The sequence below is a fragment of the Megalobrama amblycephala genome, linkage group LG16 (genome assembly GCF_018812025.1).
Source record: "Megalobrama amblycephala isolate DHTTF-2021 linkage group LG16, ASM1881202v1, whole genome shotgun sequence".
NCBI classification, from domain to species: domain Eukaryota; kingdom Metazoa; phylum Chordata; class Actinopteri; order Cypriniformes; family Xenocyprididae; genus Megalobrama; species Megalobrama amblycephala.
Genome location: NC_063059.1, coordinates 30,327,595 through 30,339,142, shown reverse-complemented (window position 1 = coordinate 30,339,142; position 11,548 = coordinate 30,327,595).

Below are 11,548 nucleotides of genomic sequence, written 5' to 3'. Positions count from 1 at the left end.
ACTATTTATTAACCAGAGTGACATGTTTTTCCACAGGTGGTGACCCTAGTTTGGGATGACATAACAAGAGTGTGTGCTCAATGTTTCAAGATGAATGGTTTATTTGGTCAAAGATAAAGCAAATTTACAAAATTTTCAACAAGTCCCTGGTTGTTGTTTCTATCATGTTGGATGTCAATCTAGCACTAGTAGACCGATGTGTAATCTGGACAGAAAAAAAATAATTTAAACAACATTACACAAAGTTGTCCCCTGCCAAATAATTTACTCATGTGTGTTAAATGAAATAGAAATAAAAATATAAACTAAATATAGGTGTAATGAGTCCTCTGAGGCAAGTTGCAGAAGACCCAAAAGCAGTTTATTAATTTCCCAACATGAACAAACCACAAAAGAATCAACTTGACTTGAAACAGGAACATAGCACTTTACCAACTGTACGCATGCATGAGGGCTTAATGCCGCATTCACGTGCTATCAGAATTATCCGATATATGAGTTTCCTAGGTGTAAAATTGCACATGAACACCCTCGCAAGTCTAAACTTGAATGTGATGACCTCGTAATTACGACGTCAGATGTGAGAAGTACAAAATTTCTGATAGCATGTAAAGGCAGCATACATACAGACTAATGACTAAACAGACACACCTAAACATGATTAAGACAATTAACCACTGACAACATATAGGACACATGACAAAGGGAGCACATGGCAGAATCACATGACAAAAAAGGGAAGCACATGGCAAAAAGGAAACATGACTATTTACAAAATAATCATAAAAACAGAGACATGAAAACAAGATCATGAAGAAAAAAAACTAGACATGACAATAAGCTACTTATAGACAAAAATAAAAAAAAAGATTTATCATTGGGGTCCAAGCACAAATGGCTTATGTGAATTATTGATCCACTTGAAACCAATATATCTTGTGTCATGTGGTTTATAGTAAAGTCCATCTTGAATCTTCACTATAAGTTTGAGAATGTGTTTAGATGAATCACATGTCACAAGATGCCACAATTTCAAATGAATGTGAAGATTTCATTTGCAGCTCAAAACCTTATAGTATCTGAAGTATTTATCTTAATGCCCTTTTCATTTTTATAATTTATTTCTATTTATAAAACCTTATGCTTGCAGTTTAACATATAAGTGTTTGTTTTATTATTCATACCACAACCATAAATGTTTTTTATAGAAATGTTATAATATATATAAAATTGTCTCTTCATTTTAAATGGAGCATTGAAACTGTGTCTGGTTTTATTGGGATCTAGAAAGGTTAAATATTTAGGGGCAGTTTCAGAGATTAAGCCTAGTCCTTGATCAAAATGGCTCTTTAAACCAGATTAACAAAAATCTACTTTCTCTGTCATGGTTTTAAATAATAGTCCAGAGTTTAATAAACTGATTTCCTGGAGGAAGACTAGAGCTACTCCAGGACTAAATTGAGGCTTAAATTAAACCTACCAGGAGGCAGGTTTAACTTCAGATTAATGTCGTGTTTCAAAGAAGACACGTGTATTACTTGGATATATAAATATTGATATATTATGTATGATTTTTTGATGCTGTTCACTTAATTTAAACAATTTATTTTGATTTAACACCATTGTTTCTGGTTCAAATGTGATTTCTTCATGTTAAATTGACTTGAAATGGTTACTAGAACTCACTTGATGTTTTCATTTTGAAATAACATGTTTCAGTCAAGTAACCCAATCAAACAGGACTTTCACTTCCCATCATGCTTTACACTGGGCTGAAGTGGGAGAGTAAATGTTGAAAAAGTGTTATTTTATGCATTTTTTAAAAAGATGAAAATATGGAGAGACTTCTTACTGTTTAATGTTCTATTATGTAAATGTTTTTGTTATGCTTGTGTTTTTTGGGGATTACCGTTGTGGTGAAGTTTTGAGCTTGTGCATGGGTTGAGGACCTGCTAACAATAATTGCCTTTTTAATATAATGAAGCAACCACTATGATAGTGCTTTGGATCAAATCAGTCTCATTTCTAGACTGCCAACACAGATTATCACATGTGTGAATAGTTACATTTAGTTTGTTGCTATGTAAAGGACAAAACAAAACCATTAGTAATCATATGATTATTATATATAGAATTCATCTTTTTAAAAAGAATTCATTACAAACAGATTTTACTAGGCATTTCTTTTTTCTTCTTTTTTTTTTTTTACAGCTGATGTATTTTGCTTGCTTTAAAATAAATGTCTCTTGTCTAGATAAGTTTCATGCAATTTTAAGCTTTTGGTTCATTCCATGTTTTATAGGCAACTTCTCTCATGATAATTCAGATTTGCACAGTTGGTTTTAAATTAATCTGGTTTATTTTAATTCAAGACTCCATAGTCCAGGTTTTAGTAATCTGTACTTAAAGGGATAGTTCACCCAAAAATGAAAATTTGATGTTTATCTGCTTACCCCCAGAGCATCCAAGATGTAGGCGACTTTGTTTCGATGATGATTTTTAACTCCAACCGTTGCCGTCTGTCAGTCAAATAATGCTAGTGGATGGGAACTTCTATAAAACAGTAAATAAAACTTGCTTAGACAAGTCCAAATTAAACCCTGCAGCTCGTGACAACACATTGATGTCCTAAGACACGAAACGATCGGTTTGTGCGAGAAAGCGAACAGTATTTATATCATTTTTTACCTCTAATACACCACTATGTCCAACGGCATTCATCACTCGATTCGTTTGGTCTGATCGCGCTCTGACAACGGCAGTGATGTCTCGCTTTCATTGAAGTATATGCGCGAGACATCACTGCCGTTGTCAGAGCGCGATCAGACCAAACGAATCGAGTGATGAATGCCGTTGGACATAGTGGTGTATTAGAGGTAAAAATGATATAAATACTGTTCGGTTTCTCGCACAAACCGATCGTTTCGTGTCTTAAGACATCAATGTGTCGTCACGAGCCGCAGGGTTTAATTTGGATTTGTCTGTCGTGTTTTATTTACTCTTATAGTCCAAGTTCCCGCTGACTTGCATTATACCACTGACAGACGGCAGCGGTTGCAGTTAAAAATCATCATTTGTGTTCTACTGAAGAAACAAAGACACCTACATCTTGGATTGGCTGGGGGTAAGCAGATAAACATCAAATTTTAAATTTTTTGGGTGAACTATCCCTTTAATCTGTGTTTCCGAAAGCCTTTTTTTAAACCAAGATGAACTATTCTAAGGCCTATCCTGGCTTAATCTAAACCCATGTCTGGGAAACTGCCCCTAAAAGTTTCTGTTATGTTAGTGTTTTTTGGGGATTACCTTTGTGGTGAAGTGTTGAGCTTGTGCTTGGATTGAGGACCTGCTAACAAGATTTGTAGCTGTTTTAATAATAAATCAGTCTCATTTAAATGTTTTCTGTTGCTTCTGAAGGGCAGTACTAAATGAAAAAAAAATGTGGACATCTTTATCCTGTTCAAAAGTTTTTGTATTCCTCACCTTTGCGACACCATACAGTTTTGAAGCATTCAGCTCCATTTTTCTTGGTCTCATCACTCCAGAGTATAGAGTCCCAGTAGTCTTCATCTTTGTCAGCATGGGCCCTGCAAACTCTAGGTGGGCTTTTTTTGTGCCTGGGCTTTAGGAGAGACTTCACCCATGCATGCCATTCCTCTGCAGTGTATGCCGTATTGTGTCATGGGAAATAGTCACCCCAGTTTGGCTTTCTACTTCTTTAGATAATTGCAGTGAAATTGCATGCCGATTTTCTTTAGCCCTTCTCATCAGAAGATGCTTCTGTCGAGGTGTTAACTTCCATGGACAACCTGGACGTCTCTGTGAGATGGTTGCAGTTCCATCTTTTTTAAATGTTTGTACCACTTTTGCTACAGTATTCTGACTAATAAGTAAAGCTTTGCTGTAGCCTTCACCTTTCTGGCGTAAAGAAATTATTTTCTTTCTCAGGTCTTGTGACATTTTTCTTCCATGTGGTGCCATTGCTGACAGCATGAAATGGGAAGGGGTTTTAACACCCTTTTATAGTCACCTGTCTGCTGGTCACCTGTGTAATGAATAATTAGACTCACCTGTGGTTGAATTCTTGTTAAATTAGACATTTGTAGTCTAAAATTTAGCTTTGCTCCAGAGACTTTCAGTGGGGTGTACTCATTTTTACATCACCCTAATTTGAGTAAAACTGAAAATTTTGTTCTCCAAGTTATATTATTAACCGTACTTTCATGTTATAAGTTAAACAGATGTTATATAAAACTTAGTCTTGTCAATATTTTGGAAATAGTTTTTGTGTTCATTGTGATATTGTTTAAAAAATTTTACTTTTCAAAGGGGGTGTACTCATTTACGCTGAGCATAGGGCTGGGCCGTAATTCACTGATAAGCCACGCAAAATCGGGTTCATTATCGAAGTCGATTCATCTTCGATACTGAACGCGATTTTGCGTGGCTTGTCCGTGAACTACGGCTTTGTCTATTAAAAGGCGCTCCATTTGAAAGCAGGTGATGGCGATTTAGTGGTAATCAGGGAACCGGCTTTACTGACGAAATGCGCGTGAGAATCGCATGCGATATATCGCCCAGCCCTAATATATATATATATATATATATATATATATATATATATATATATATATATTCATTACAAACAGATTGTCACAGACACGTCAGGTTCCAACGTCACCCAATCACAGCGCGCACCTTCTCCAGAGTACTGATCACCGCCACCTGCACCTCATCACTCTTCTCATCAACAGCACCATAAAACACACACACACACAGCACTCCACGTCCGGTCTCGTTCGCATACGCTCAATGCTATGCTTACCTCAAGGACTCCTCTTCGTATGCTCACCTGTCTCCAGCGTGTCCCTTCCTTCTGTGTGCCTCGTCTGCTGTGTGAGTGTGTCTCCGTCAGCTCCCAAGTTCTCCAGCGATCTCAAAGCTCCAGCGTGTATCTACCTGCAAAGAAAAGGACAGTAAATATACCTCACATTACCTGCTCAAGTCTATCTGCAACCAGTTCACTCACCTGTGTGATTCACCCTGCTCTACTGTGGTCAAATAAACAAACTGTTACCCGTTACATCTGTGTCTGTCTCCAGTCTACTGTAACAGAAGACCGGACCAACACCGCAGACCCAGTATGAGCCAGCCCGACCCCTTTCAGGATTTGGTGGATGCGCTTCGGCGCACCTTATCCACCCATTCACCGCCATCATCTTCAGTTACTGTCCCCTCACCTGCACCAGCACCAGCGAACATCACCGCGGATGTCAACAGTCCTCCTTCACTGCCGCCGTACGCCAGTCCCATGGCCAAACCGGCGCCCTACTCTGGATCGGCGGAGGATTGCAGCGGGTTTCTGCTGCAATGCACACTGGTCCTGGAGATGCAGCCACACCTGTACCCGAGTGATACCTCAAAGATAGCGTTCATCATCTCTCAGCTCAGCGGCAAAGCATTGAAGTGGGCCGATTCCATCTGGTCCCAGCGGGGCGCTGTAACCCAATCCTACTCGGCGTTTATTTCCCACTTCCGGGAAGTGTTCGGGAAACCGATCACGGACTCTTCAGCTGGTGAGAAACTTTACAATTTAAGACAAGGATCAATGTCCATTTATGATTATGCTTTGCAATTCAGAACGCTTGCAGCACTCAGCGGATGGAACGAACAAGCCCTGATAACCAACTATCGTCAAGGATTAGAACCTCGGGTGCGGCTGCAGCTCTCTGCATGCGAGGACTCCATCGGCCTTGAAAAGTTCATCCAGCTCTCCATCCGCTGCGCCACTTGCATGCAGGCGTGCCTCCAAGAGCACCAGGACCAGTCCCTCTCCAACGTGCCACTCTGCCGATCCGAACCCGTCAGCACTCCAGAAACAGCCCAGCAACCCATGGAAGTAGAAAACTCTCGTCTATCCCCTGAAGAATGCCGTCGCTGGCTGACCCTTCATCTCTGTCTCTACTGTGGTGAACCGGGGCATGTGATTGCTGCATGCCCCACACGACCGCCGCGACCCCTGGTGAGTGCCATTATTCCTGCTACTCGCAAAATGAAACCACTCACTACTGTCGTCAATCTTACTGCCGCCAATGTCTCCCTTACAGTGGTCGCGCTCATCGACTCGGGGTCCGCCGGCAACTTCGTCTCAGGTGCCATCTGTCGCCAGCTACGTATCAAGACCACTCCGACTCCGACCATCTACAAGATCTGCTCCATAACCGGCCGACCCCTGAGCCGTAAGCGTGTCCGCACCGTGGCTGGACCTGTAACCCTCCAAGTTGGCCTGCTTCATCAAGAGGAAGTTCATCTGCTGGTTCTGGAGGACTCCACCGCTGACGTGGTTCTGGGGCGCCCCTGGTTGGAGCAGCACAACCCGACCATCTCCTGGAAGACGGGCGAAATCCTGAAGTGGGGCGACACTTGCTTCTCCAGCTGTTTGATGGACCTGCCAGTTCCACCATCTCCATCACCAGACCTCTCTCTCTGCGCCACGTCCATCGAAAGTCCTGTTGAACCACGCTCCGTCGAAATCCCTAAGTGTTACGCCCCCTTCAGCAGCGATGTATTTTGCCCGCAACGGGCTTCCAAGCTGCCTCCACACCGGCCATGGGACTGTGCCATTGACCTGCTTCCGGGTGAACCAGTGCCAAAAGGAAAGATATACCCTCTTTCCATCCCGGAGGAGAAGGCCATGGAGGATTACATCAAGGAAGCCCTCGCCCAAGGTTACATCAGGCCGTCTACTTCCCCTGCTGCTTCCAGTTTCTTCTTTGTGGCCAAAAAGGACGGAGGCTTGCGGCCCTGTATAGACTACCGTGCACTCAACAAGATCACAGTGAAATTCCGGTACCCCCTTCCTCTCGTCCCAGCGGCCCTGGAACATCTCCGTGGTGCCACTGTGTTCACGAAGCTGGACCTCCGCAGCGCATACAACCTCATCCGGATACGTGAGGGGGACGAGTGGAAGACCGCCTTCATTACTCCTACTGGCCACTACGAATACTTGGTCATGCCGTATGGACTAGTCAACGCCCCCTCCGTATTCCAGGACTTTATACATGAGGTGCTCGTGACATACTCATATACTCCCGGAGCCAGGCCGAACATCGCCAGCACGTTGCGGAGGTCCTCACCCGTCTACGCCAATACCACCTGTTCCTCAAGGCCGAGAAATGTTCATTCCACCAACCATCCGTCTCATTCCTGGGTTACAACATCGACCACAGTGGCATCCGGATGGACGAGAGGAAGGTGGAATCTATCACCAACTGGCCAGAACCCACCTCCATAAAAGAACTCCAGCGTTTCCTCGGTTTCTCCAATTTCTACAGACGATTCATCAAAGGTTACAGTTCCATCGCCCATCCACTCACCAGCCTGCTCCGCAATAAGCCCAAGTCTCTGTCCTGGACCCCGGCGGCCACCAACACCTTCAACCAGCTCAAGGAAGCCTTCACCACCGCTCCCTTACTCGTACATCCAGACCCAGAAAAACAGTTCATCATTGAAGTGGACGCGTCTACTACTGGAGTGGGAGCGGTGTTGTCGCAGCAGCAGGGGACGCCAAGTAGACTCCATCCATGTGCCTTCTTCTCCCGCAAGCTCAGCCCGGCGGAAGTCAACTACTCCATCGGTGACAGGGAACTTCTTGCTATCAAGCTTGCCTTGGAAGAGTGGAGGCATTGGCTGGAGGGAGCCAAACACGCGTTCCTGGTACTGACGGATCACAAAAACCTGGAATACCTCCGTTCAGCAAAGAGATTAAATCCTCGACAAGCTCGCTGGGCCATGTTCTTCTCCCGCTTCAACTATACTATCTCCTTCCGCCCTGGTACAAAGAATGTAAAGGCAGACGCTCTTTCCCGCCTACATGCTCCGGAGGAAAAAATCGAGGAACCAGAACCCATCATACCCAGCTCACTCATCGTAAACCCCATCTCCTCAACTCAAGACCATTCCCTCCTCCAATGCCTCCACGAACCCTCCGCCGGGCTGTCCACCTGGCTTGCTCTACCTTCCACGGACACAACGCACTCCCACCATTCACTCGGCTCACACGTCACTTGGCACTGGTCACCCGGGGGTCAATGAGACCCTCTCGTTGCTAAAAGAACGCTTCTGGTGGCCAGGGATGGCAGCAGATGTCAGAAGGTACGTGCAGGGCTGTAGGGAGTGTGCCATCTCCAAGTCTCCTCGTCATCTGCCAGCTGGGAAACTCCTTCCGCTGCCCGTTCCTGATCGCCCATGGTCACACCTAGGAGTGGACTTCATTACTGATCTCCCTGTCTCCGAAGGAAACACCACCATCCTAGTTGTTGTTGACCGCTTCTCAAAGTCATGCCGTTTAATTCCACTTCCTGGACTGCCCACTGCTATGGAGACCGCCGAACTACTCTTTAACCAAGTCTTCAGATACTTCGGAATTCCAGAGGATATTGTCTCCGACCGAGGGCCTCAGTTCATATCCAGAGTATGGAAGTCCTTCTACTCCCTCCTAGGAGTGGCCGTTAGCCTGACTTCCGGATACCACCCCCAGTCGAACGGGCAGACGGAGAGGAAGGTACAGGAGATTGGCCGCTTCCTCCGTACCTTCTGTCATGACCACCAGGACTCTTGGAACCAGTTCCTGGGTTGGGCCGAGTACGCCCAAAACTCTCTCCGCCAGTCTACTACAGGGCTTACACCGTTCCAATGCGTACTCGGTTACCAACCCCCACTGTTCCCCTGGGATGGGGAACCCTCCAACGTTCCAGCAGTGGATTACTGGTTCCGAGAGAGCGAGAGGGTATGGGACTCAGCCCACCATCAGCTGCAACGAGCCCTGCGCAGACGCAGGATGGTAGCCGACCTCCGACGTTCTGACACCCCAGTCTTCCAGCCTGGTCAGATGGTCTGGCTATCCACTCGCGACATCAGACTGCGTCTGCCCTGCAGAAAGCTGAGTCCCAGGTTCATTGGCCCATTCCCCATCGTCAAGCAGGTCAACCCAGTCACCTACCAACTCCGTCTTCCACCTGGGTATCGTATACACCCCACTTTCCATGTGTCACTCCTCAAAGCTCACCATCCCTCTGTTCTTCCCACAGGACCTGACGTGGCTCCCGCCGAACCCCCCCCTTCCACTCATCCTGGAGGACGGAGCTGCGTACGAGGTTCGGGAAATCTTGGACTCCAGACGTCGTGGTGGCCAACTTGAATATCTGGTGGATTGGGAAGGATACGGCCCCGAGGAACGCTCATGGGTCCCAAAGAACGACATCCTAGACCCCAGCTTACTCCAGAACTTCCACAACAGTCACCCTGAGAGACCGGCACCGCGGGGAAGAGGACGACCACCACGGTGTCGGGGTCCTCGGCCCTCTGGAGCGGGCCGTGGAGGGGGGGTACTGTCACAGACACGTCAGGTTCCAACGTCACCCAATCACAGCGCGCACCTTCTCCAGCGTACTGATCACCGCCACCTGCACCTCATCACTCTTCTCATCAACAGCACCATAAAACACACACGCACACAGCACTCCACGTCCGGTCTCGTTCGCATACCCTCAATGCTATGCTTACCTCAAGGACTCCTCTTCGTATACTCACCTGTCTCCAGCGTGTCCCTTCCTTCTGTGTGCCTCGTCTGCTGTGTGAGTGTGTCTCCGTCAGCTCCCAAGTTCTCCAGCGATCTCAAAGCTCCAGCGTGTATCTACCTGCAAAGAAAAGGACAGTAAATATACCTCACATTACCTGCTCTATCTGCAACCAGTTCACTCACCTGTGTGATTCACCCTGCTCTACTGTGGTCAAATAAACAAACTGTTACCCGTTACATCTGTGTCTGTCTCCAGTCTACTGTAACACAGATTTCCAAGCATTTTTTTTTCCACAGCTGATGTATTTTGCCTTGCTTTAAAAGTACTGTCTGGTTTAGTAAAGTTTTTTTTTTTTTTTTTAATTGCAGTCTGATTTGCTTCTCAGTTCCATGCAATTTTAAGCTTTTCTTGGTTCATTCCATGTTTTATAGGCAACTTCTCTCATGCTAATTCACATTTGCACAGTTGGTTTTAAATAAATCTGGTTTATTTTAATTCAGGACTCGATAGTCCAGGTTTTAGTAATCTGTACTTAATCTGTGTTTCAGAAAGTCATTTTTAAACCATAATCAACTATTCTAGATTAAGGCCTACTCCTGGTTTAATTTAAACCCTGTCCAGGAAATCACCCCTTAATGATCTAAAAGCATTCCACAGATTTTTATGAACACTAATTATCTAAAACTATACTGTCAGTACATCATAGTTATACAAATGAACTAGAGCATTTATTTACATTCAAAAGGATGGAAACTGGCAGAAAACGATTGGACTTAAAAGATTCCATATTCTGTGGCTCCTCTAGTGGGCAACATTAATATTACATCCTTCATCTTTCAGTTGAACTGGCTGATAGTTTCTCAGAACAAATTGTTCTACACATGTTTTCTCCATACAAGTTTTGAGAAGTTTTGGATTTTGTGCACACAATAGACAATAGTAAAAATACTAACATATATAAAAAATTGTATCTCCCAGTTTAATAGATAACATTTCTTTTGATAACTTTTTGTCAGCATGATCTAGCTGATATTTGCATTGTTTGGTGAAGGTCTGACAAATGCCTTTTTTTTTTTTTTTTTTTGAAGTTTTTAGATAATCATAAAAGTTACTTTTACTATTGTTGGGTCTAAAAGGATTCCAAAGAAATAATAATTTTAATTCTGTCACACACGATTGCAGAGTTATTAGCTAAAATGTAAAGTTGCTTATTGTAGCACCACCATGTGGCTGATTTTCACAAAAATCACAAAAATACACATATTCATTTTCAAAAGATTTAGAAATATTTGCATTTTTGTAATGGTAGGCCATTCAGATTTGATGTTGTTATCCGCTGAAAATTGATTGACTGCTATCCAAATCATATTAGAGGATATGTTAGGATGTCCACCATACTACAGAGCCCCGCACATGACACGCAGGAAAAATAAGTAAATTGTGTGCACAGTTTACTAATTCATTCCCTCGATTTACTAAATCGCATGCACAAATGATTTAGTTCCCTCGATTTGCTAAATCGTGCGTACAATTTACTATTTCGTTCCCTTGATTTGCTAAATCGTGCACACAATTTACTATTTCGTTCCCTCGATTTGCTAAATTCAAAAATCGCTTTCCTGTAGCTCAGTGGTTAGAGCATGGCACTAGCAATGCCAAGGTCACGGGTTCGATCCCAGGGATTGCAAATACAAATGTATAGTATCATGCAATGTAAGTTGCTTTGGATAAAAGCGTCTGCCAAATGTAAATGTAAACTGTGCGCACAATTTACTATTTCGTTCCCTCAATTTGCTAAATCATGCACACAATTTACTGTTTCGTTCCCTCGATTTGCTAAATCGTGCACACAATTTACTGTTTCATTACCTCGATTTACAAAATTGTGCGCACAATTTATTATTCCGTTCCCTCGATTTACTAAATCGTGCACACAATTTATTATTTCGTTCCCTCGATTTACTAAA